At 38.4% G+C, this 27,228-nt stretch overlaps 1 protein-coding gene across 4 annotated transcripts in view; it reads right to left on the bottom strand.

The window, feature by feature from the left end:
- POU2F1 (POU class 2 homeobox 1) overlaps positions 1-27,228 on the bottom strand; it is a 173,161-nt gene that overhangs the window by 89,709 nt on the left and 56,224 nt on the right. The window contains exon 1 of one of the 4 annotated variants that reach the window (XM_046682569.1): positions 11,922-12,000. The exons of 2 other annotated variants lie outside the window; for them this stretch is intronic. The gene's annotated coding sequence lies outside the window, so the exon portion shown is untranslated. Of the gene's footprint in view, positions 1-5,809; positions 5,838-11,921; positions 12,001-27,228 lie in introns of those variants that run through there. One more of the 4 variants, XM_046682570.1, reaches the window with a different exon arrangement.

The following is a 27,228-nucleotide window of genomic DNA, read 5'->3' as shown; positions in this document are numbered from 1 at the left end:
AGTGTTTGCTGGAAGGTACCTTGCAGGGGCAGGACCTTGGCAGTGTAATAACTACCCCCCCAACCCTAGGCCCAGAGAGTCCTACAGGACCCCGCACAGCAGGGGGCCTATAGCTCACCAACTCACATAGGCTACTATCCCCCGCCAACTACAAAATTCACCATCTTCCCTCCAGGAAGAGGGAGAGAGACAGAAGAAGAGGGCTGTCCTGAGAGGAGCGGCAGCTGTCCAGGGCTCACAGGAAGCACCCAGGCAGCTGACTCTGCCACAATGGAAGGGCAAGAAAACTCCCTTTCTGCAACTCTTGATCCAGGCACTTGGCACATTCTAGAGTGCAGGTTTAAATATTAGGTGGCTGTCTAGGCCTGTACCGATGGCCTGGGGGAGGGATGGCCACTGTGACCCCCTCAACCATGGCACAGTGAGATCTACAAGAAGGGAACAGACAGACAGCTTTTCCCACAAAGTCTCAAACGTTCACTTTGTTTGGTCCTCTGTCTGAAATATCAGATTAAAACGTAACCCAAAGAACACCCTTTTTAAAAAAGAAAACCATTTCTTGGGGGTTTGTGGGGTAGTCAGTCATTCACACTTCAGCATGAATTAATACAATTTAATTGCTGTCCTTTAACATCTGGGTTTGTGAGGTAATGGTCATTTCTACTGGGAACGTGGACAGTAAATACTCATAAATGTTGTTTAGAAGAGTTGGATTGGGGGATAGGAGTCGGGGCACAGGGCCCACACAAGGTAGAAAAAAACAGGAAATAGTAAGGTATGGAAGTACAAGAAGAAGCTGAAAGGGCAAAGTTACAATTCACATACTTCAAAATTATGCCTAAAACTGAGCCATTTCTCTAAAACAGGGGAAGAAATACTCTTCCAGGACCCAGAATTCATGGCTAACACTATCCGTATTAGAATAATTTTTCACTCATGATCCTATGGGCTAGTGTAGGTCTCATTAGAAATGCAAGGAAGGAAAAGGACAACTGAATTACAAACTAGCTTTTTAAAACATCCCTTTTGAATGTGAGCACGCTGAGGTGGCCTGTCCTCTACCCACCTAGATCCTCGACTTCCAACCTGGCCCCACTCCATCTGGACAGCTTTTTGTACATACCCTCCTGGACTGACTGCACACAGTGCAGTGGGCGGCCATGGCTGACGACCAGCTGCTCCCCGGCACGTCCTTTCTGTCTCAGGGCGGGATTCTCATCTAACAGCTCCACCGGCTTCACCCCTAGGCAACCTCAGTCGCACACCAACAGCCTTTTCATCGTCTCCTCTTCTCAAAACCTACTCCTACTTTAGTGTCCCACTAGCTTCTTTACAGAAAACACTTAATAGCATTGCTTTAGAAAATGCTCAGTAATAAAAATACTCAGCATCTCGAGAATTGTAAAGTGTACAAAAAACTCATCCAAAAACCTATCGCCCACAGACAGCCTAAAATAATTCCGTAACGTCCCACTGCAAAGCAACATTCCAGGATGCGGACACTTCTCAGACTCGGGATGAAGTGATGGGCACTGGCAGTGCCGCTGTTCTTGAGCACTATATGTCACGTGCACACGTGTAGATATGCAAAGCGGGGATTTTAGGGCTCTAAAATTTTATTTTTTAAAATGGAATGTCTATCATTTACTAAAAGTCTAGATGCGCAAATAACCACGAAAGAACTTACTTAGTCATTTTGGCTACTAAGCACTGCCAAATAACAAGAGATCTGAAGAATACTCTTATTTCATAAAAAGTAAACCGGGGTCTGAAGAATGACTCTTAGGTCACATAGCTATTAAGTAGCAGAGAAAGGGGGGTGAGGAGGACAAAACAAGGAAGCATGAGAGGAAAACAAGTAAAATAAAATATGCCGAAACTCTTATCCCATGACACTGAGATCTGTAGTTGGCTGGTCCATCAAAAAGGTCAACTTAATATCATAAAACCATTATATACATACCTTAAACAGCTCATTTTAACGTAAACATACATTCATTCACCAATCTTTTGTTGTTGGACCAAAGCCTTTCCTTTCAGTTGGACCCACTAATTTCAGTTTCCTCTTCTTTCTTGGATAAATCATAGCCCTAATACATACTCTAGTATTTCCAGTTTCAATTCTTCAGCTTTGTTTTTCAAGCTTTTCACATTTTACATTGGATATACATGTATGGAATGAACATAAAAAAGAAAGGGAAGTGTCATGAACAACGCTCCTTCCTAGGTGTAATGCACTCTATGTTCTAACATATTTCTTTCTTTTTGATTCCTGATTTCAACCTACTAAATTGACTTCATGACCCACAGATTGAAAAACTGCTTTAAAAGTAAGGCAAGAACTTTTCAAAGACACATGAAGCAATGTGAGTGCAGAATACTTCTTTTTTCTTTAGAACAATTTATCCCTAATATTTTATAGCTCTCTTGTTTAAGTCTAATTCAACAGCATTTTTCAGTAATTACTCTTTATCAAATCTTTTCAAAGCATTCAACTTAAATGATCACAGAAATATCACTCTTTCTTTTCTTTTCCTTGGTTTATATAATAATTACCTAAATGGTGTAATTAAAATAAGTCGTACAACCAGCATGAACAGCTTGAGAGCACAAACAAATAAATGACTCTTGATAACCACACAACTCCACTGGTAGAAGCAGACACACACAGACGCACTAAGGAGCGAGCATTCAGCACGCTGTAAGTCATCAGACAGCGTGTTTCAAGCAGGAATCCTCGAGAAGTCAATTAATCTAATCAGTTAAGTGTTGGTGCATAGAGAAAGCTACAGGACCAGAAAGCAGCTGGTGTTAAATGGCACATGCTTCTGGTGTCTTCCTTAAACTGCACTATCTTACATTTCTACAGGCCTGTACATAGCTCAGCCACTGCTCAATCTGACACTTCAGCATCTTTTAGTAAACATACCATCATCACAAAATCCAATTCTGAATTTCTGTTGTAAAAGCTTAAATCTTGTATAACTCCATGAAAGTTTTACTATTACACTAAACCCGTCTGTCTAGCTATCTTATCATCAATCTTTACTTCCATAGCTGTCTTTTATTCATTCTAGTTTAAAGAGTTTTGCTAAGTCACTATTTCATGCATTATCACATCCAATAAGTATTTACTAAGTGCAGACAGGCACTGGGGTAGGAATTGGGGATATGATGCTGAGCCACAGAATGCTTACATTTGAATGGTTGAGAGAAATATTAAGCAATCACCCAAATATGTAACTACAAAGTGTGAAAATTCCATGGAGTAAAAGAATAGGGGTTACAGGGCTTTACCACAGGCCTGTAATCTGTCTTGGCACGCTTGGCTAATCTTGGAGTTCTCTTACTTCAACAACTGGAATGTGATCTTTTTCTCTGATTCCATTTCTTAAAAGCATGAAAAACGGTCTTTGTTTTACTTAAAACCACATGCTGCTTTGATCATTCCCATCCATCCTCTGAACTATTCTGTTTCATTTCTGATATTGGTAATTTGTGTCTTCTCTCTTACTCTCAGGCTTCATGAATTTGTGTGACAATTCAAGGGAAACAAGCATCCCAAAGTTCTATGTGAGATACAAAACTTAAAGACACATTCTTCCACTCAACTAATTAAAATGTTCTTCTGACTAATCGGATATTATTAATATTTCTTAATAATGTTAAATAGTACAGTGGCATTCACTCCACAAACATTTACTAACTCTCAATCTATCTAAAATACCCTTCCTCTCTCTATCAACTTGTGAAAAGTCTGCTGTTTCATAGATAGGTTCAAAAGTTACGACCTCAGATCCTCCTTCATTCCCCTCGCTGTTTTCCTCTGAAATCCCATAGCAATGATAATATCCTGCTCTCTCTTTTGTTTTTAACTTTCTATTTTGACATAGAAACTCATAGGCATTTGTAAAGACAGGTCCCTTTTCCCCATCACCAGTTTCCCTCACTGGTAACATCTTACATAACTACAATACTCTTCCAAATCCAGGAAACTGACCTTGGTATAAAGTGCATGTATAGTTCTATGCCGTTTTTACTGTCACATGTGTAGATTCATGTAACCACCACTACAATCAAAATACAGAACTATTTCATCACAAATAATTCCCTCCTGCTATCCCATTATAGGCATATGCACTTATCTCCCTCCAGCTATTCTTAACCTTTGACAACCACTAATCTGTCATCTTCTTTTTCTTTTTTTTTCTGCTTGAGGAAGATTTGCCCTGAGCTAACATCTGTGCCAATCTTCCTCTATTTTGTATGTGGGTCACCGCCATAGCATGGCTGCTGATGAGTGGTGTAGGTCCTGTGCCCAGGAACTGAACCTGAGCTGCCAAAGCAGAGGTGCACAGAACTTAACTACTAGGCCATGGGGCGGGCCCCCCATCATCCATTTTGACAATTTTGCCATTTTGAGAATGCTCTACAAATGGACTCATAGTATATGACCATTTGAGGTTGGCATTTTTTACTCAGCATAATGCCCCTAAGATCCAACCAAGTTGTTGTTTGTACCAATAGTTTGTTCCTTTTTATTGATGAACAGTATTCCATGGTATGGACGTACCATAGTCTGTTAGCCATTCACTATTGAGGGACCTTTTGGTTGTTTCCAGTTCAGGGTTATTACAAATAAAGCTGCTATAAACATTCATGTGTGGGATGCACATAGGATAACATGCTCCACACTGGGACAAAATATTTGCAAAGCACCTATCTGACAAAGGACCCTCATCTATAAAATAGAAAGCAAATTTATGTACATATTCTTATGTGGACATAATTTTGTTTCTCTGGGATAAAAGCACAGTAGTGAGACTGCTAGGTCATGTGGTAAGTTTATGTTTAGATTTTAAATAAATTTCTGAGTATTTTCCAGAATGGCTATACCGTTTTACATTCCCACAAACACACATGAGAGATTTGGTTTCTCCAAACTGACAGCAGCATTTGGTACTGTCGTTACTTTCTACTCTAGCTGTTCTAACACGTGTGTAGTGAGGTCTCATGTTGGACTTAGTTTGCATTTCCCCAATAGCGAGTAATATTGAGTATTTTTTTACTATTTGCCGTCTATATATTCTCTTCAGTGCCAAATCTACTCCTTTCTTTTATATTTTTCTAAAAATTCAAAAATCTCTATTTTCTAAAGGATTGTTTGTTTTTCAAGGGCTGAGTTTTGAGAGTTCTTTACAGACTGTAAATAAGAGTCCTTCATCAGATACGTGCTTTGCAAATGTTTTCTCTCAGTGTGGAGAGTGTCTTTTCATCCTCTTAACAGAGTTTTGTAAACAGCAAAACTTTTTAATTTTGCTAAAGTCCAATTTATCAATTTTTTTTTATGGACTGTACTTTCAGTGTCATACTTAACAGCTGTTCACAAAGCCCTACATCCTGAAGATTTTCTTCTATGTATTTTTCCTAGGGTAAGGTTTGGGTTAAGGGTTTTTTAAAAAAAAAAATCATGTGTCAAAAAGACTCCTTGCTCCCTGAATTGCTTTCGTGCCTCAGCCACAAACCAGTGGGCTGGACTCGTTTGGATCTCTTTCTCGGCTTCCATTCTGTTCCCCTGAGGAGTGTGTCAGTCCCCCTCCAACACCCTCGGGCTTGACTCCTGCACTACGTAAGTCTGATATCAGACAGAATGAGGCTTCCCACTTTGTCTTTTTCAAAATTTTGCTAGCTATTCTAAGTTCCTGTGTATTCTCATATTAACTTTAGAAAAATCTTGTCTATTAAAAATCGTGTGGGGATTCGGAGAGGAAATGCATCAAACCTGTCTATCGATTTGTGGAGAACTGACCTTTCCGACATTGAGCGTTCTAATCCATGAACACAGCATGTCTCCATTTCTCTCTATCTTCTTTGGCTTCTCCCATCAGCATGTGGAAGTTTTCAGCATACAAGTCCAGAACGTGTTCTGTTGGATTTAAAACTAAGTATTTCATTCTTTTAGGGCAGGTCTGCTGGAGATGTATTCCCTTTGTTTTTCTTCATCTAAGAATCTCCTGATTTCCCTTCATTCCCAAAGGATATTTTTACTGGATACAGAATTTGGGATTTTTTGAGCTCTTTCTGTACTTGAAAAATGTTATGCCACTGCCTCCTGGCCGCCACAGTTTCTGATGAGAAATCCACTATCATTGGAAGTGTTTTTCCCCATAGGTAAAGGTTTCAATTCTCTTTCACTATTTTCAAGATTTTTCTTTTGTCTTTAGTTTACAGAAATTTTATTATGATCCGTCTTTCAGATTTCTTTGAATTTATCTTGTTTGGCATTTGCTCAGCTTCTTGAATCTGTAAGTTTCCATCTTCTGCCATGTTTGGGAAGTTCTTGCCCATTATTTCTTCGAGTCCTTTTGAGCCCCACCCTCTTTCTCCTCTCCTCTTTCTCCTTTTGCTGTAGTCCCAGAGGTCCCTGAGGCTCTGTTCATTTACTTGTCCCATCTTCTCCTTCTTGTTCAGACTGGCTAATTTCTAGTGTTCTGTCTTCCAGTTTACTAGAACACCTCCATTCTGCTGGGAGCCCATCCAGTGAGTTTTTTATTTCAGTTACTTTAGTTTTCAGTTCTAAAATATCCATTTAGTTCTTTATATTTTCTATTTCTTTACTGAGGCTTGCTGTTTCTTTGCTGAAACTTTATACTTTATTTTTTATTTCCTTCCTTTTACTATTTTGGTGAAGAAATTACTAGTAGAGTACTTTTAAAAATTGTAGGAATATGTGAAAAAGACACAAAAGCCAGCTTAAAGGGTCTCCCATTGGCCACATTTTGGACAATTTGGACAAAATAAATAAAAATAATAATGAATTATAACCATTACTCATAGGAATTCATGAGTCGATGCTGATATAAATAAACAGGGAGAAGAGAAAATTTTTCCTGTAGAACGCTAAATAATAAATATAGAAAGAATAACATAATTAGAAAATCAACATTTGGAAACTATCACCGTAATAAATAGTTCAGTCAACAAACAACAGATGCTAAAACCAGTGGGTGAAAATGTGATAACAAAAATTTACATTTCCCCCACAAAATATTTATTAATTACAAAGGGAAGAAGTGTAACTTTACAATTGGAGAAGCCAGGTAAACATCACCTTAATCAAGTGAGCAAAGTTAACATCACTAGTCAAGGGACAAATCAAAATTGTGCACCACCCGAAAGGATGAAATGAGACCACAACATTCCTTCTGTGATACTTCTGCCAGAGATGCAAAACCCAAATCCATTCTTGAGGAACTCTCAGATAAACCCAAATTCAAAGACATTCTATAAAATGCATTGTTCCAAAGTGTCACAACCCTGAAAATCAAGCAAAGACTAAAGAACTATTCCAGATTGAAAAATACTAAAGAGCTATGACAACTAAGAGCAATGTATGATCCTGGATTGGATTCTTTTGCTATGAAGGACTTTTTTTTTTTTTAAGATTTTATTTTTTCCTTTTTCTCCCCAAAGCCCCCTGGTACATAGTTGTGTATTTTTCTTTTTAGTTGTGGGTCCTTCCAGTTGTGGCAGGTGGGAGCCACCCCAGCGTGGCTGGACAAGCGGCGCCATGTCCTCGCCCAGGATCCAAACCAGGGAAACCCTGGGCCGCCAAAGCAGAGCACGAACTTAACCACTCAGCCACGGGGCCGGCCCCTATGAAGGACATTTTTGACAAAACTAGCAAAGTTTGAATAGGGTCTTTGGATTAGCTGATAGTAACGTATCACTGTTAACTTCCTGAGTTTTATGTTTGTATTGTGGCTATGGAGAAGAAAGTCCTTATTTCTAGGAATTATACGCTCCAGTATTTGGGAGTGATGGAGCATCAAATTAGCGACTTACTCTCAAAAGATTCAGGGAAAAAGCTATTTGTATTATTCTTGCAACTTTTCTGTAGTATGAAATTAAGAAAAAAACAGCAAAGAAAGAAAAGAAAAAAAACCCCAGATCAGCAAGCCACCATACAGTGTTTTTTGGTTATCCTAGGGGAAACCTGCTCTCCTCATACCTCAGAAGTCTTTGATTATAGGACACATATGATCGCTGGCAACACTACAAGTCTTACAGAATTATGAAACGCACAGATAATCTGCCATCAGAGCTCACTTGAAATAATTTAAACAGTATTTTGATAAACATCTCAAGCTATGGAGGAAGAGTCCACATTTTAAAGACCTGCATTGCATTACTGGAATTCAGATCTCAGCACTAAGTGCTGAACAGCTTTCCATAATTGGTGTCATATCACTTATTTATTATCCAAAGAAAGAAAAAGAGCTTGAAACCCATTTACAACCAAAAATTCTAGTAAACATTTTAGAGACTCAGTTAATATTAAATAAAATCTACCCAGACATAAGACAATATTAGAAAATGAATTTTTAATGTGGTATTATAGATATACCGTCTGTTCTTTTAAAACTATTTTAGTGGCAGTAGAATGTGATGTGTCTAACTTTCCTACTTAAGAGAACTTGAGCAAAGGACTTAATATCTGCCATGACCTGTGTCCCCCAAAAAGACGTGGAAGGTTTAACCCCAGTACCTATGAATGTGACCTTACTGGAAAGAGGGTGTTTGCAGATGATCAAGTTAAGATGAGGTCATGAGGATGGACCCCAGTCCAATACCACTGCTGTCCTTATAAAATGGGGAAATTTGGACACAGAGACAAACACATATAGAGGGAAGAGGAGAAGAGTAGCATGGGACAGATTCTCCCTCAGAGCTTTCAGAAGAGATCAACCCCCCTAACACCTCAATCTCAAATTTCTAACTTCCAGAACTATGACAATACATTTCTGTTGCTTAAGCCAGCCAGGTTGTGGTACTTTGTTTGGCAGCCCTAGGAAACTAACACAACATCTGAACCTTAAGTTTCTCATTGAAAAATGGGGAAAATATGCTGTTCCCCAAGGTTGTTTTTTTTTCTTTAAAGATTTTATTTTTCCTTTTTCTCCCCAAAGCCTCCCAGTACATAGTTGTATATTTTTAGTTCTAGGTCCTTCTAGTTGTGGCATGTGGGACGCTGCCTCAGCATGGCCTGATGAGCGGTGCCATGTCCGTGCCCAGGATTCAAACCAGCGAAACCCTGGGCCACTGAAGCGGAGTGCGAACTTAATCACTCGGCCACGGGGCCCGCCTCCCAAGGTTGTTTTTAAATTAAAATGAGAATATAAGTTACTTCAGAAATAATCAGGAATTATAAAAATGATAATGGTATTATTATAATCTCTTGATATTTAATAAATAGTACTGTCAAGATTTTTCTATTATGATAAAAAATTTTAAGCGACATTCTTGAATATCTCCATGTTTTTTAACTGACTTTTAATTCATAGGCCAGGAAATCATCGTTACTATACATGGTAAGAACAGAGTATTAATAATGTTAGGACTATCTGAAGATGGCTGAAGTACAAGTTGGTTTCCTTTTTCTCATTTTCTTCTCATGTTTTAATCCTTAAATTAGATTTCTTAAGAAGTATAAATTATCTCTTTTGAACATTTTTAAAAAAATCACTTTATGGGGGTATGATTGACATATGAAAAGCTGTACATATTTAATATATACAACTTGATAAATTTGGAGATAAGTACACACCCATGAGACCACAATCAAGGCCATAAACTATACCCATCACCTCTGAGACTTTCCTTTTGCCACCCACCCTCTTTTTTTAACTAAAAAAAAGCACTTAGCAGATGATGAAAGAATATGGAAGGCTAACAGGTTGACCATCCAAACAAAAGACAAGGCATAATTTTGTACACAATGCTTTCCTCTCTGCTCTACTTCCTGTCCTTCTACAGTTCCCCGTATATTAAAAATGAAAGCATCTATATGGCCGCGCCTAGCATACGCCCAGTAGAGGAGGGAAACAATAAACGTGAGCTGCCCCAGCCCTGCCCCAACTCTTCCCCTTCTACTCAGAGGATGAGTAGCTGCAAGCGATACTTAGAGTAATCAAGCAACTTTGTAATCTTACGATCATGTCAGATAGTATCAATACATTTCATATCATCTTTGCAAGCTCCAGTTAGAAAGAATTTAACTAAAAAAATATAATCTGTCAATGTATCTTACCTTTTATAGAATCCTAACATATGAATCCTCAAAACAGAAAGGTATCAGGCAATCTAATATACATTATTCCTCATTTTGAACAGTATAGATTGAAATGCAGATGAATTACAATTCTGTGCTATAAGATCTCCACACAACTAGGAATAAAACAGCCACGTGACCTGAGCTACTACAAAATGTACTTTTACTATCTCATTGCCTACATACTCTTTTGGCCAGCCAGGCAGTGGTGTTAATTTAATGGGAGATTCCTGGGGAAAGATAAATCTCAGGGGATGAGTCAGGTTTCAAGGCAAAGATACTCCTGGTCTAGGCAAATTCAGATATTCTGGGTATTTTACTAAAGATGAAATTTTCTTTATACTTTCAACATTAAAATTTCCTGTAAGATAATAAGCTTTTATTTATCCCCAAGCCAGATGCTTGAAATGTTGTACTAATTTTTCAGTGCTCTTTGCTGTAACATCAATTTTTTTCATTAAAAGTGTCAACTAATTTTGAAAGGTCTGTTTTTAAAATACTTTAGGAAATAATCATTGTTTGATGATCAACTATAAAAAATAAAAACATGGAGACAAACGTTCAGTAATACTAAATATACCTTTGGACTTGCTCAAATTAGTTTACTCTAGTTTAAACATGTCTATAATGTACAAATATTTTATAAACACTTTTTTAAAGGGAATTTAAGACCTATATCTTTAAATTACATTATAAAAATAGCTAACATGCTTCCTATAGCTAAAATCATTACGGAGGAAGATATGGTCTCTCCACACCACCTCAATATGTCTCTAAAATGCTCAGATTTTTGGATGAGTGATTAAGAGAGGAAATTATTCCATAATCAGTATCAGTTAACATGGGATGGGTTGGTTTATGATTAAATTTTAATTCCAAAAATAAACAAGCTTCACACAGTTTAGCAATGGGCTTTGAAATGAGACAGAACTGGTTTTAAACTCCAGTTCTTACATTCTAAAAGCTATATGACTCTCTTTCTAAGCCTCAGTTTCATCATCCATAAAACAGGCACAATAATACTCCCAAGGGTTCTCCTAAGACTTAAATAAAATGTATCTAAAAGCTTCAATGGCACCTAGTAGCAAATTAACGGTAAAGATAGATAAAATATTTTATACAGAACAAATAAAACCATTTTGCCTTCTCTGTTCCCACATTAATATTTTAAGTTATACAAAAGGAAATCCACATGAAGTGTCACTATGGTTTGTTAATTTATATTTAAGGCATGTTAATTTATATTTAAGGTATTTAAAAAATAAAAATTTTAAAAAGGCACTAGGAGCCAAAATACATAGATTCTGATCTCATCTCTACACTGGCTAGCTGAACTTCCTTAGGCAACTTACTTGCTAGCTCTATTCTTCACTAAGGTCATTTGTAAAATGCTAAAACGGAGGTTATAATATTCTGATTACTAGATTAATCCTATATAACTATTATTTACAAAGTACTTTATTAAACTATCATACAATGATTATTGGTAATGTTATATTATCACAGAATAAAGATGATACTGTGTATCCTATTTGCATTGATTTCACAACTTTTTCAAAAAAAGAAACCAGAACCTAATCTAAGTATGGGCCAATCCTAAACTATTTTCCATTGCTGGCTAGGGCCCAGGCATTCCAAGCATCACTCCATCATATCAATCGATACCAAACACATTTCAGAGTTAAAAATGAAATATATATATTTGATGTCATTTTTACAGTCATTCCACAAAATTAAAGGCAATCATCATAACACCTGGATTTATCAGAGGCTACCAAATGAACAGCTTTTATTAGCAGAAAATATTTACCAGGTATAGAAAGACTGCATTCTTTCTTTGAATTGATTCATTGAAAACTGAGGGAAGTTTGGTAATTAAAAAGGCAGGAAAGCTCTTCTTACTTTTCCAGTCTATGAATACAAAAAGAGAGAAAGGCAAGACTGAGTAAGCTGTGTAAAATAACCTAACACTCTAAGGGGGACAACTGTGCTCAGTGGGGAACTCTGGACTACCCATCAAGGTCTGTTAGGCTGCCACAGGCAGGCAGCTCTCTGGTGCCTATTTTCTCATCTACAAAACAGACGCTAGCACCCGCCCTCACTGCAGGGACGCAGAGGTAAATCAGAAAGTTCTGAGAACATGTGCTACCAGGAGCTATTCTTTCATGAAGCTGAATCAAACACCCACTTGGTACTTTTTCAAAAGGGAATATTTCACTAACATAAAAAAAAAAACCCAACTCCCAAATCCAACATTAACCTTCCTCCAAATTTACAAGCACCTACTTCAATTAGTTTTATATATATATATACACAAAGATGACAGATATAGATTGAGCGATATAGGTTGCTACCACTGTAAAGTATTCTGAAAACAAGGCACAAGATTACATTTTGTCTTTAGAAAACTAGAAAGGTCAACACTTGGCACACAGGGGTGGAAGTTCACCGTCACCGGCTGACCACCACACTCTGCCCCAGGGCCTCAGAACCCCAAACGCAGAGTCCGAGCAGCCGCACCCATGGAGAGGAGTTGGCGCCCGCACTCTCATTTGCCGTTATCACCTGTCCTAGAGAGCTGGGTTTGAATCAGCATCACTAATTAGTATAACGGGTATAAATTAGTATAACTGATGGAGTAGCATAACTAATTAATGAAACCATCTAAGTTCTATTTTACTTTACTCAGTGCTCACGGAACTAGCCCATGTAATTTTTTTCTACACGTTCAGTGATGTTCCTATTTCATGAAACACTGAACCAAGAGTTTAAGTGCAATAGTGCAAACAAAAATCAAATATGTAAATAGTTTAAACTGCCTTCTTAAAATGGAGTTATTTTTGTGAGAGAAGGGGATCAGAGCAGCTTATAATACTTGAAAGTAGAGATCAACATAAAATTCTGCCATAATTCTCCAACATGGTCAAAAGTTTACTAAGACATTTTATTACAACTGAAAAGAAAGAAACTGAATTCTTTCTCTCTTGGGAAAAAAATGTCCAATCTGTATGCACTTTATATACTTTCTCTATTAAACTACTATACAATTATCATTGCTAATGTATGCTAATGCATATTACTATGTTAAGAAAATTTTAAAAATCATTAAATTGTAAGAGGATATACCTAAAACAAAAAGCAAAAAAAAAAAAAAAAACCCAGAAAATGCACTGAGACAAATAAATACACAAAACAAATAACTTTAGCACACCCACCAAATGCCTCCAGAGCAGAAACTGTAGTGAACAAGGAAAACCCACCCACCCTTCTTCCTTTAGACCAATATGATGGCTACAAACTGACAAGCTCTTTCTAGCTGTCAGCTGGCACATCTACAGACCTTTTACTCTTCTGACATTTCCCCAACTTAAACTGGATGCAAATAAGCCAGGTGTGGGCCTTACAACAGTAATCCTGTTAGACCCTACTGAGTTTCCGCAGAAACATGCACAGCTGGCAATGGCAACGAGGTTGTACTGGCCTCAGACTGCTTGAAAAAGTTTCAATGCTTATTGAGTGACATAACAATTGTGGTATCTTAGTAAAGAACAAATACAAAAAAATTCCATCTTTGCTTGAAACATCCAGCAAAATAACACAAAGTAATTTCTTCTAGTCCAAAAGCGGCTTTCCGCCTAGCAGCACTAATTAATGTGTCTGTGAAAAGTTACAAGATGCCAAAAACCAAATGGTAACCATTCTTTTACTAAAGAAATGTAATATTTTAAGAGAGTATTCCCTGTGGGTCACTTAATGTAATAACCAACATCCAGAGGGAGAGAAACAATATAAAATCTAATCTAAACAGTAGTAAATACCGTGCATCTTTTCCTTAAATAAATTCAATGACAGTTCACTGGTTTGATTAAAAGAGAATGTTTTTATATCAGTGATTCTAAAAGAGCAGTAGGTGGATCAGCATCATCAGCATCACCTGGGAATTTACCAGAAATGTCAATCCTCGGGCCCACCCCAGACCTACTGAGTCAGACACCGCGGGTGGGAAGCCCGGCAATCTGTGCTTTCAACAAACCCTCCCAAAGATTCTGATGCACATAAAAGTTTGAGAAGCACTGATTTACGGTGTCAGACTTCAGAGGAGACTGAAATCTGAAACAGCAAACGCAATGCTTTCTCTCACTCCTTGGAACTAAGGGAGGCACACAAACCAAAATGTACAGAACTCACTGGCCTCCTGGATTGAGTCTGTTAGCTAGTATCTCACTGTCTGAAAGGCAGGCAGAGATTAGCAGTGGTTCATCATGACGAGCTCTAAAGAGAAAATCAAGTGTCTGTTCGTGATTCCTCACAGAGAGGAGGATCCTTGCACATAGGAACTCAATCTGCTACCATTCATAGCCCCTTACCAATCACAATCCATTTCTAGTCACCAAGGTCTTCAGACACAGGGCAGCAAACCTAACCATTTATTCCTTTATAACAAGGAAATAATTCTTTCAGGATTAGATGTCGCCTTCATGTATTACAAAATACACTTTTCACTTTTCCCTTAATTTCAGTAGTACATCAATTTACAATTCCTTCTCTATTTCCTTTAAGAAAAAGGGCAGCACTTTAAAGAAAGAGCTAAGCCAGTGACATTAAAGTGACCAGAGATGAACAGAGAGAGATAATGGAGAAAAACCACTGGCTAATCCAAGCATGCCATATGTGGTTAGAACTGATGAATTCAAGGGAACTGAACAGTTTTCTGAAGCTCATAGTTAAAAATAAATTGCTAAGTACATTCAGTATTATACCTGCAAAACGTACTTTTAAAATTACATTTTAAGTGAATTGAAGACCAGTCTAATAAAAAAAAATCCATGAAATTCAAAAGAAGTGTTTATTTACTTATTCCCAGGATTATTTTGCAATCTGTTTTATGATAAGAAATATGATCAAACTTACTCAAAGGGCAGATTTTTGACTTTATATACAAGGCAGGAAACAGAAAAGAACATATATTTGACTTTTCTTCTGCTTGTCATTTTCTTAAATTAGAAAATGCTTTAATTATAGGAACATTTTCACTTAAATGTTCAAGGAACATTTTTGCTTAAGGAGTAAATTCAAATCTCAATTTCTAAGCTTAATGTATTTCCAGCAATTACTCTATTCTTTTGGAAAAAGAAATGTAAAAGAAATAAACCCTAGGGTCATCTCTATTGTCTTATTGCAGGTCAAAGCAGCAAGATAGAATAAATTTAAGTAGGAAACCGAGTCACAGGCTCCTCTTTCTCTGTTTGTTAAATGTTGGTTGTCCTCAGGGACCATCCTTAGTCCACTTTTCACTACACCAGCGATTGCCAAAGTATTATCTTTGTGCCACTAGTGGGCCAGAACTGATCCAAAAACGCTAATTCTGTTGATTTTGATGTTTGACCGTGGGCTACAAACTAGTAGTGCATGCTGGTTGCCATTCCAACTCTCCCCCCTTGGGTAAGGGTAATGACATTTAGCAGATGACCTCAGCTCAAGGGAAGGACCTGAATAATTAATCCCATCCCAGTAGCTAGTGAGTTGTTCAGAAATGGACTGGAACCCAGCATTTTACTCAATTCTGGCCAATGAAATCAAGGAAAAAGCTCCTCGACCTTTCCGGGACAGTTATTCTTACTTTTAACAGAGAACAGTAAGTGGCTACTCTCCTTTCTCTGGACATGAACAAGGAAGTGTATTTCCCTGCCTGCTGCTGGCAGTTATTTTGTGACCACGAGGGAAAGAACCCGAGGGCAAGGCAACACGTAGAGCCCAGTCCTGTTGTCCCTGAAGCTTCTGGTCTCTCAATCATGTGAGCCAAGTCACTTCCCTTGTTTTTAAGCTAGTTTCAGTTTCTATTACCTGAAGTTGAAAGCAACCTACCAATAACATAATGCGAATTATTAAAAGTTACCAATTTGGTGTTCATAAATTAAAATGAGAGGTATCAGTGTTTACTAAGGATTATTTCTGTTTTCTGGTAAAAAATATGGCTGCCACATAACGTTCAGCAACTTTGTAAAACTTCTATTGTACGTGCACATTAAGAAACAAGTTGGAATTTCCGAAGTGTGGTCTTGTTATTTGCACACAATCGATATTAAGTTATGGTTTTTCAGTCTCAACTATTCTTTCCTGCATACCAATTTAGTTATATACTTGCATACGTACACCAACATTTCTAGCTTGTAATTTTCCAAAAATCAGCCTTCATAATAAGTCAAAGTTTGAAGAGGCCCCATATTTCACAGTACAGTTTTTGCACATAATAGGAATATGTTGGATAAGTTATAGGTATGATTCCACTTTTTTCTATACCTATAGACATATGCATGTACACAGAAAAAGGGGGCTAGTAGGTTTATACCAAACTGATTAATATTTAGCATATTCATTTCTCCTGTTTCATTTTTTTCCAATGGATACATAACAGTTTCTGTAAAGTTTCTCTTTTGATTAAACATTTTTTTAGCTGAATTCTTTACTTTCTTAATGTATTTGGTTCCCAAGACTATGACCAAATACTTTCTTACTCAAATCAGTGTAACTGAAGGAGATCAATGCCATGCGATCAGTTTTCATTACCTTGTTGCCAGGAACCTGTCCACAGAAGTTTTTCTGCTTCAGAAAATGAAGGGCTGAGATGAACCACAGTGTCTTAAAACTAAGTTCAGCAGAAACATACAGGAAGGTTCAAAACAAGCAAGAATTATTTAGGCAGGCATGACAATACTGGGTTTAAAGATAAGGGTTTGTTACAATATGAGAAAGTTCTGTAATTAAGACAGAACAGGCAAACAGAAAAAAAGATTTTTCAAATGCAAGGCTTAGGTTGCCTAGAAATACTATAAAACTGGATTCTTTCTATCTTTCCATTTGGCCTGACTTTCAGCCTCATTTTACCTGAATGCAAAAAGACTAATTGGATGAACTTCCAAAATGCCATCCTTGCTCTGAGTCTCACCCAATAACCTATTTCCTTCAGTAGGGTGAATCTTTGTCAACTGATGACGTAATTATACACGAACTAAAGAAAACTTTATACTTGTACAGTTTGTTTTGAGACAAAATAAAAATGTTAAAGATTTTTTTTAATTATGGTGGCCACTAGAGACCCCTTTTGAACTATCTTTAGTAGAAAACAGTAGCTCCAGAACATACTCTATTACAGGATCTAACTTATTTAATATTCAAACTCACTCATCAGACAATTACAACAAAAAATTCACAATGACCCGTACAGGGTTCCCTGGTCAACCTGGTAGAGAAAAAGGACTACTGGTTAACACATCAAACAACTGACTCAGCAGACGGCCATTAAAAGAAATATTTTGGGCCGGCCCCGTGGCCAAGTGGTTAAGTTAATGTGCTCTGCTTCGGCGGCCCAGGGTTTTGCCGGTTCGGATCCCAGGCACAGACATGGCACCGCTCACCAGGCCACGCTGAGGCGGCGTCCCACATAGCACGGTCAGAGGCACTCACGAGTAGAATCTACAACTCTGTACTGAGGGGGCTTTGGGGAGAATAAAAAAAAAAAGAAGATTGGCAACAGCTGTTACCTCAGGTGCCAATCTTTCAAAAGAAAAAAAAAATCTTTATTACAATTTTGGCCTCTGAAGTAATGTTCATACTCCACGAGAACGATGACAAGTATTTCTAAAGCCCTAGATGAAAATCCTAAAGCTACTAACCCTGTTTACTCAGTGCTCCAGACAGTAAACCCAATGTTCATTACAACTGCCAATAACTTTCAAAATGGAAAGTCAAGATAAAAACTCCAAGCAACGAGGAATGGTTGTCAATTATTAGAAAGAGCATCAATAAATAGGGCACATTTTAGCTAAATCACATCAAGAGCCTGTCCTGAATTAGCATACAGTCTATATACTCTCATTCCTCCTTTTTATATAACAGACATTATAAAAGAGACTAAAAAGATGATAGGAAAAACAAGCATAATCTACTTTACCTATAAGGAGCCTCAAGAGCTCTTTCTCCCCAGTCTAGGAGCACTAAGAGAGAATTAAGGTAAGATAAATATTTGTGGGTGTACGTGCATGTGTGTGTATACACACACACAATTTTCTAACGTGAATTTGAAAGAAAACAAGACAGTATATTAACAGGAATGCCGGCTCTCAGGAGCGCCAAGCCAGCAGCTCTTCTGCAGGGCAGCCAGACTTCATTTTGCCCACTATGAAGGAAGAACTGAAAGCACCTATTGTAATGTCACTCAAATAATCTTCCACTACCTCAGACCATTTGGTAGACAAAACGAGGCTATTAAAATTCGCTATTCGAAGGTTGAATATGCTATTAAACAAGTTTTATTTTCACTTTAGAAAACTTCCTCAACAATAGGTTAACATGCTATAAAAAGAGAATGTTATGCTTAAAGCGAAAGAGAGACGCACCTAGCACCTCCTCCCACCCTGAAAAAAAAAAAACCTTTAAAAAAATGTACTGTATTGTAGACCGCCCCATATAATCTCCTCATACTTAGAGACCATCAACATCCAGACATCTTGTTTGTACACTTGTTTGTAATAAAATAATCTCGATACTAAGAGAAAACAGATAGATAGATGAAGAGTACAGGCCATTAAAGAAAATAAAAGTGGTGCAACTAATCCTAACAGAACCAGCTTGTGCATACTACCATTGAACCCTTTCCAGGGTTCTCTCTTATCATTTTACAAGAACAGTTTAAGCACCGCTGTCCTATATCGTTAGATTTAGAATCAGATCTAACATAAAAGGCAACCTTTATCTCCCCTGGTTCCTGCAAATAACAAAGGATAAAAATCATAGAGTTTTAGAGAAGAGAGAGACGCTAGCAAGCGTCAATCCTATCCCTTCATCATACAAACAAGGAAGTTATGTGCAAGGTGGCAAGATTTATTTCAGGACACTCAGAGTGATGGGACAGCTGACATTCAGATCCATTTTCTGATTCTCAGTGCATATGAGCGCTTTTCACACTGACCACCTTCCCTTCGGAAATCCATAAATATTTTCCAACAACAACTTTACACAGTCACTTTAAGAAGTGATCAATGTTACATCAATCTTTTTAAATATACTACTTATTGGTAATTATTCTCCAAAGATAACTTCACAGTAAGCGTTCACCTATTCCTTCATGCATTCTCAACAAATGATTTTAAGGGATTATTACGTATAGGGAACTGCACTGTGCTCCACGGGGCCAGGAAGATGAATCAGACGTGATTCTGAGCTTGAAGAGCTTCAGTCTAGTAGGACCGAAAAGCTAGAACAGGCATTAGAAACCTATAATTTGAGTAAAAGCTAAGAAATGTTTTTACTTTTTGATAAAAGGGTACAAACATATGCAAATTTCAACACAAAAAGAGAAAATGTAGTTTTCATGCGGTTTTAAGGATTTCTTATTTATGCAGAAAACCTGTAAATGACTAGATATTTATGGAATAAAGTTTATTCTAAAAAAACAGATAATGCTAAATGTTTGTTCTAAAATTTATGCTAAATGCCAAATGTTTGTTCTAAAAAAAACAGACTGAAAATATATTATAACAATTTGGGGTTTTGCATACTGCCTTTAAAGTTTCTTCCATATCTGAGACAGAACGATCCTTTGTCATTTTCTCTCATCTCCTTATGTAAAAACCTAGATTCATAATTCAGCTAAGTTTAGCAAATAGTTTAATGTTTTTACATTACAATGGGGTCACTAAAAACTGTTTAAATGAGAACAAACCAGAAGCCAGCAAATAAGTCAAACATCTCCAACCAAATGTTTTAAACTGGGTTTGAGTTCCACTGGTTGAATACAGAATAGGGAAAAATTAGGGTCACTTACAACACCTGAGTCAGTGAAAGATAGGAATTTAACTTACCAGAATCTGGTGTGATTTTTACACCATCATAAAATCAAAATTAATTTCCACCAAATGTTAGGCCATGTTAAAGCACCAAATTAATATACTCTCTCAGCAATTACACGACCACAGGAATGTACACCAAGCTCACAGAGGCCTCACAGCCTTTGCAATTCTTGTCCCTTCAGCCTAGGATGCTTCTGCCCAAGTGACTTCTTGCCATTCCAGTCTTGAATGTCATCTCCTCAGGGAGGCCTTCCCCTCATGCAATCTAAAAAACACCCCTCCCCAGTCACTATCACATCATGCTATTTTACTCTCTCTCTGTTCTTCTCATAACTTTAAAACATGTTTATCTGCCCCAGTGGAAGGCAAGCATCCTGAGCACAGGCATCTTAGGAGTCGTGCTCACTACTGCAACCTTAGCGCATGGCAGAACCTGATAGGCACTCAGAAATATTTGTTAATTGAATGAACGGTGCCTAGGAAGTCAATAAGTACTAGATCAGGGACATCAACTTAAGTCCACAATAAAACTCCTTGAAAGAAACTATTTCCAAAAAAGATAGGAATATATGCTCAGAGAACTTGTCTGTTGATTTTGAATAAAGGCAGCCCTTCTAAGAAAATCCTACTGTAAGTATACTCCTAACAGCATATCTGAAATTCAACAGGTAAAAAAAAATTGCCTAGCAAATACTTCCTTTTTAAAGTCAGGGCCATATGAGCGAATGAGCAGCTTCCGGGCTGTGATGTTCTTGGCCATTTAAAGAGCATAGAGCTCAGGCCGGCCCCGTGGCTGAGCGGTTAAGTTAACGCACTCCGCTTCAGCGGCCCAGGGTTTTGCTGGTTCGGATCCTAGGCGCTGACATGGTACCGCTTGTCAGGCCATGCTGAGGTGGCATTCCACAGGCCACAACTAGAGGGACCCACAACTAAAATATGTAACTAAGTACTGGGGGGATTTGGGGAGAAAAAGCAGAAAAAAAAAGATTGGCAACAGCTGTTAGCTCAGGTGCCAATCTGAAAAAGATAAAATAAAAATAAAGAGTATCAAGTTATATTTTATTTATTATGTTTATAATGTTTCCCTTAGGTTAGCATGGGTTCTTAGAAAGAACAAATTTAGAACTGTCTTCTAATTAAGGGATGTGAAATTTGAGAACATTTTGAGTAGAAATTCCAAACTATAAATCAAGACTTGACATTTAGGATCTTGGTAAATAGGGGTAAGGTTAGTTAATACCTAAATTAAAATGTTCTCAGCAGCCTATAGATATAAATCTTTGAAGAAATTTAGCTATTCCAAATCACAGCCTAAGACTGTGCACCTTGACTCTGCAGAATAACACTAATTGTGTTGGCAGTCCTGCTGAGCTTCCAGCTTCTCTCTGAAAAATTCTGGATAAGAAGTCAATCCCTCTGTTTTCCCATGGTTGAACAAGGAAGCACAATATCTCAGGAAAACTGATGAACTGTTTATCCGTTAGTCAAGCATTTACTGTGTACCGAGTTCTTAAAACAGGTGTGTAGAGTTTAATTAAATTTACCTGCGTTACCAATCTCAGTCTTTTCTTCTGAGTCCAATTTCCTTCTTTCTTAAGTAGATCCTTTAAAAGTTCCTTTAGTGAAAGTATGGTGGTAGCCAATTCAGTTATTTGTCCAAAAATGTTATTGCACCTGTATTCCTGAATAAAATTTTAGCTGGGTAAAAGTTTTAAGGTTGGTAGTTACTTTCTCTGAACGTTTTATAATTTCAACGTCTTCAGGCCTCCATTGCTGTTACTGAGTACTGTGAACTGTGGCTCTTTTACAGGCAATTATCTATTCTTCCCGTCCCCTATCAAGATACTCTCTTCATATTTGATTTTCTGCACTATGACTATGATATATCCAGGTAAAGAAGTTTTATCTATTCTGCTTGGAGTTTTACTGTGCTTCGTAAAGCTGAGAAAGCAGGCCTTTTGTCAATTCTAAAAAATTCTCAGTCAGTATGTATTTGAATTGATAACAGCTGAGAACTCTCTACTCTCCCTGGAGCTCCAACTAGATTCATTTTACACCTTCTCATTCTATACCCCACACTTCCTAACTTCTCTTTCATCTGTAACTACTGCTACTGCGTCCGGTTAATTTCCGAGCTCTATCATTAATTTACTCTTCAAGAAGTGCCTAATCTACTACTTAACGTGTCCATTGAGTTTCTAAATTTCAGTGACTACTTTTTTCCTTTCTAGAGATTGTTTCTTTGCCAATTCTGCCTGGTCGTTTTTATAGTTTCTTTCTTGCTCACGTTTTCAATCCACTCTTTTATTATTAAAACATTCTAAAATGAATTTAAAGAGTAAATCTGGGGCCGCCCTGTCGCCGAGTGGTTAAGTTTGCACGCTCCACTCCAGCGGCCCACGGTTTTGCTGGTTCAGATTCTGGGTGCGGACATGGCACCACTCATCAGGCCATGCTGAGGTGGCGTCCCACATGCCACAACTACAAGGACCCATAACTAAAATATACAACTATGTACTGGGGGGATTTGGGGAGAAAAAGCAATAGAAAAAAAAGATGGGCAACAGTTGGTAGCTCAGGTGCCAATCTTTAAAAAAAAAAGAAAAAGAGTAAATCTGATGGATTCCAATAATCTGAAGTCCTTGTCGGGAGGGGGCTCTATACCTGTTGCTGGTTGTTTTGCTGTAACTCTGATGTGGCTTGTTCCTTCCTGGGTTCTGTAATTTTGGGTGATAGACTCATATTTGGAAAACTAACCTGGAGAAGTCTGAGAAGGCAGGTTCAAAGTGCCTTCCTCCAGAAAGGCCACACCCGCGCCTCTGCCCCCTCCACCAGGCACTTCCAGTCCAGGATCACTTTATCTCTTGACTTTGAATTTCCCGGACCATACAGGTGGTATAAATTCAAACTTCAAATCTGTATTTAAAAAGAGCTCTGGTCACTAATTTTCAGGCAGGACATCTACCTGGACCCGAGGGGAAGAAAGACGAAGCTTCACGGCAGCACTTCGCTGGTGGGTGGATTTCTCCTGGGGGCCCCTTGGTAAGATTACATAAGGTTTGGTTACTTTAAGAGTCCTGGCTTTACACAGGGATCTCAGCTCCATTTCCCCACCCTGGAAAGTCTAGTCTTCTGTCTAGAACAGATAATCAAACACAGGCTCTGGGGTGCGGTTTGGACAAAGGCCCTTAGGGCAGCCTCAGTGCTGGCTTGATGACCACAGACCTTCCTCTTCACTGACCCTGGGGAAATTCTTCATATCCTCGAGCTTGCGGGGGAAACATGTAATGGGGGTATGATAGGCATTTGTAAGAGTTTTACAGAATTTTTCTGAATAGTCCATTATAGTGCCAGAAGTTCACGGTGGCATAGAGGAAGATTTTATAGCATAACGCTAAAGATTAAACATCAAGTTGTTCTCCACTTTCACTAAAAAGTCCCTTTTAAGAGCTATATATAACCTGATATTGACATAAAATCTTCTTCACAAACAGTGTTCTTAGGAGCAGGGTTTCCCACTTCTGCCTCCAGATCAGAATATGAAGAGGTAAGGACTGCCCAGATTAAAATATATCAGATCTTAGTTACAACAGATCTTAGTTACAACAGAGTATTTTTTTAAAAAGTTTCTTGGGGCCAGCCCCATAGTGTAGTGGTTGTTTGGCATATTCTACTTTGGCAGCCTGGGTTTGTGGGTTCAGATCCCGGGTGTGGACCTACACCACTAGTCAGCCATGCTGCAGCAGTGACCCACATGTAAAGTGGAGGAAGATGAGCACAGATGTTAGCTCAGGGCTAATCTTCCTCAGCGGAAAAAAAAAAGTTTCTTGGACTATTCACAGTGGGAAAGGCAAAGTGAGCATTGTAAGATATTTTCAAATAACTGAAAAAAAAAAACCTAGAAATGGATTTTAAATTCTGATCATTATTATTCTGTCAAGTAACAATGGAAAGAGTCAAAACACAGCCCAAGTTTAGCATAACAGTGTAAATGAGGAGGGCAGGCTCTCACTACATAAAGCCAGGCCAGCAGGAGACCTAGTGTGGTCTAGCCCAGAGTAGAAACAGTGGAAGTAGAGCCCTGGCTTCTACCTCACCCTCTACTACTAAGAGCCTTTGTAATTTTAAACAACTGACTAAGCTGTGAAACACTCTCTGGTGCTTTCAGATTAGAAATATGCACATGGTTGTCAGTTAATACAAAATTATCAACATTTATTACAATTTGGACGTTAACTTTAAGACATACACTATTTAGAGCAAACAGAAAGTTGAATCATTAAGGAAATAAAAAGGAAGAGAAATTGCTTTAATGCCATAAATACAAAATAAGACAGAGGGTAAATTGCTTTAGCCAAAGTCCCTAAGAACGGTGAAAAATAAATACCGAAGAACCTGGTTTCAACTTGCTGTTACTCAGCCTTCTCTATTTGCACAAATCTACACGAGCAAAATACATGAAGCTAGTTAAACTCAAAGGTCAGGATTTACTATTTGTTTACTGGCATAGATGCTGAGGAATGCCTCATGGAAAACACAGCAGGCTATCTGAAACTTTTCATCTTTACAAACTTCAGAAGCTAGCAAATTCTTGTCTTCTATCACATGTTGACAACGTGGGCATTTGAACAGCTTTCTTGTGTCCAATTTTCAAACACGATAGAAAGATGCAAGACCTTAAAATGTCCCTACACTCGAAGAGCAGAGTCTAGTCCCATGCTGCCAAATAAGATAGCAACTATTTTGGACTCTCCACTGACTTTCATATTTTCACAATATTGTTGGCATTTCTTCTTACAAATAATCACCAATACCCACAATTCTGAATATCCTGCCCTACTCATTTATCTATCTATCCAACCATCATTCATTCTAACCACCATTTATTGAATACCAACCATCATGTACAACACCAATATCTCTGGCATCTAGCTCAAGGATCAGCAAAAGTTTTCTGTGACATAAATATATCAGAAGCAGTAAATATTTTAGGCTTTGTGGGCCCATGATCTGTGTCACACACTCTTCTACCTGTTTTGTTTTTTTTTAACAACTCTTTTAAAATATAGAAACTGTTCTTTATAGCTTAGGGGCCTTACAAAAGCAGGCCAAGGTTTGGACTTGGCCAACTATCCATGACTTAGTGGATGCCTGATAAGTACTATTGAATAAGATTTAGTCCTTTCTCTCAAAAAAGCTCACAATGCAGTGGAAGAGGGAACATGTAAACTAGTGATTTAATAGCAGACACTATGTGCTATGAATGAGGGATGCATAACATAATAATGGGGTAACGCTCAATAAGTGCTAACAAGTGCCAGGCACTATTCTAAGTGTTCAACACATATTAACTAATTTACGCTCAAAAGAATACGCCTATAAGGTAAGTTCTATTGTTACTCCCATTTTACATATGAGAAAACTGAGTAATACAGAGATATTTAGTAAACTGCCTAAGGAGACCTATCAGCAGAGTGAGGCTGAATTTTTACCCTGCAGAGTCTGCCTCTGGAGCAAGCCCTGCATTTGACCTGTCTGCTAGGATGCTAACAGGGCATGGAAGAGGTGCAACATCCAAATCAGACAACAAAGTCAGAGCAGGCTTCCCTGAGAACGAGAAACAAGTGAAACAAAGAATATCGGGGTGGAAAAGTAGAGAAAAAGGTAGAACATGGGAGGGAAAGAGGTGTGCTATTCATGCCAAGTCCGGGAAACAGCCGATGGTTAGAGTGAAGAGGGGAGGAAGCTTTGGGAGGTATGGTTAGAAAAGGGGGCAAGGACAACGTCATCAACTTCCTGGGATTGAAGTGTCAACTGCAACTTAAAATAACTTGAAGTTTTGTCCTTAAAGCTGTGTGGTTTTACACAAGAGTAATATAATAAAACAACGTTTTAGTAGTTTACTTAGCTGTACGAAAACAGGTTACAGGAAGTAAGTCTGAAAACTGAACCATCACATGACCCCAAGGCAAGAGCGGAGGCTAGAGCTAAGGCAGTGGCCATGAGAACGGAGGAGGAAAGGCTGTGAACAATGTGGAGAAGGAAGTAATTTAAATGCTCACTTGAGTGAAGGAGATGAGCAGAAAGACCGCCAGCTTCAGGCTTGAGCCACTGAGCAGGTGGTGGTGCCCCAGAGGAGAACGTGAGGACAAGGGGGCAGGATGTGGGAGTGAAGGAAAAAGAATGAGTCTGCATATGTTTAAGTGGATGTTCCTTTGGGAGAGGCTCAGCACAGTGAATTCACAGGTATGGAATAAAGAGGAAAAGACTCCATCTTCTTCCTGGATCAAAGGATTCGTCAATATACTCCTCACTCCAGAATGACCCCACACACCAGGCAATCCTCCATCTCACTTACAAACTGTCGCTTCTATCCCTCACCCTAACCATACCACAATTTTCTTAGGCCTCCACAGTGACGAAAAACTGTCCTCAGATGAATGCCAAGGATCCCTATGTCTTCAAGCTTGGACTTTCTTTATTCAACCGCATTCACTGTTTGCTAATCGATCACCTTGCCTGGTGTATGAAAGAATGCCTGCAAAGGACAGGAGCACAACGAAAAAAGATACCTAAAAAAGATCTGTGTTAACAGTTTTGTTGCAGACTCTAATCTAAGCAAATGCTCATTACATTTTTCGTCCCCTAGGATGTGGGGCGGAAGACATACAGAGTGGAAGGTAAGTAGAAGTTATAGCAAGGATAGTGTCATTTTAGGTTCTAGACTGCATGGTGAAAGATAATGTTGCCCAAGCAGAGTGGTCAGCTTAAGGAGATATTTCCATGCATCATGCTGAGCTAGATTAGCCTGAGCTAAATTTGTATTCATATACGTTTTTGGGGGTGGAGTGGAGGTAATATCATAAACGTAGTCTTCTGTTGCTCAGTGGCCTTTATTACACCTTGTGCTAGATCACTGTTTCTTAACCTTGGCACGATTGATATTTCAGGTCGGGTAATTATTTGTTGTGGGGACTGTGCTGTGCATTGCAGGATGTTTAGCAGCATCCCCGGCCTCTAACCACTAGATGCCACTAGCGCCCTTCTCCCCGCTACCCGGGCAATATGTGTCCAGACATAGTCAAGTGTCTCCAGAGGGGCAAAATTTCCCTCATTTGAGAACACCGTTTAGACCCATACAAATTGACTTAACATCCTCCTTTCCGTGCTTCTCTTTCCAGCTTTGAACTCTCCTCTTCAACGAATCCTGAATCCTGGAATGCTCTTCCACTTTCAGCAGGCCAATCTTTTGTTACTCAAACAACTCCT

The sequence above is a fragment of the Equus quagga genome, chromosome 13 (genome assembly GCF_021613505.1).
Source record: "Equus quagga isolate Etosha38 chromosome 13, UCLA_HA_Equagga_1.0, whole genome shotgun sequence".
Classification (NCBI taxonomy): Eukaryota; Metazoa; Chordata; class Mammalia; order Perissodactyla; family Equidae; genus Equus; species Equus quagga.
This window is presented reverse-complemented; position numbering and strand designations above follow the sequence as displayed.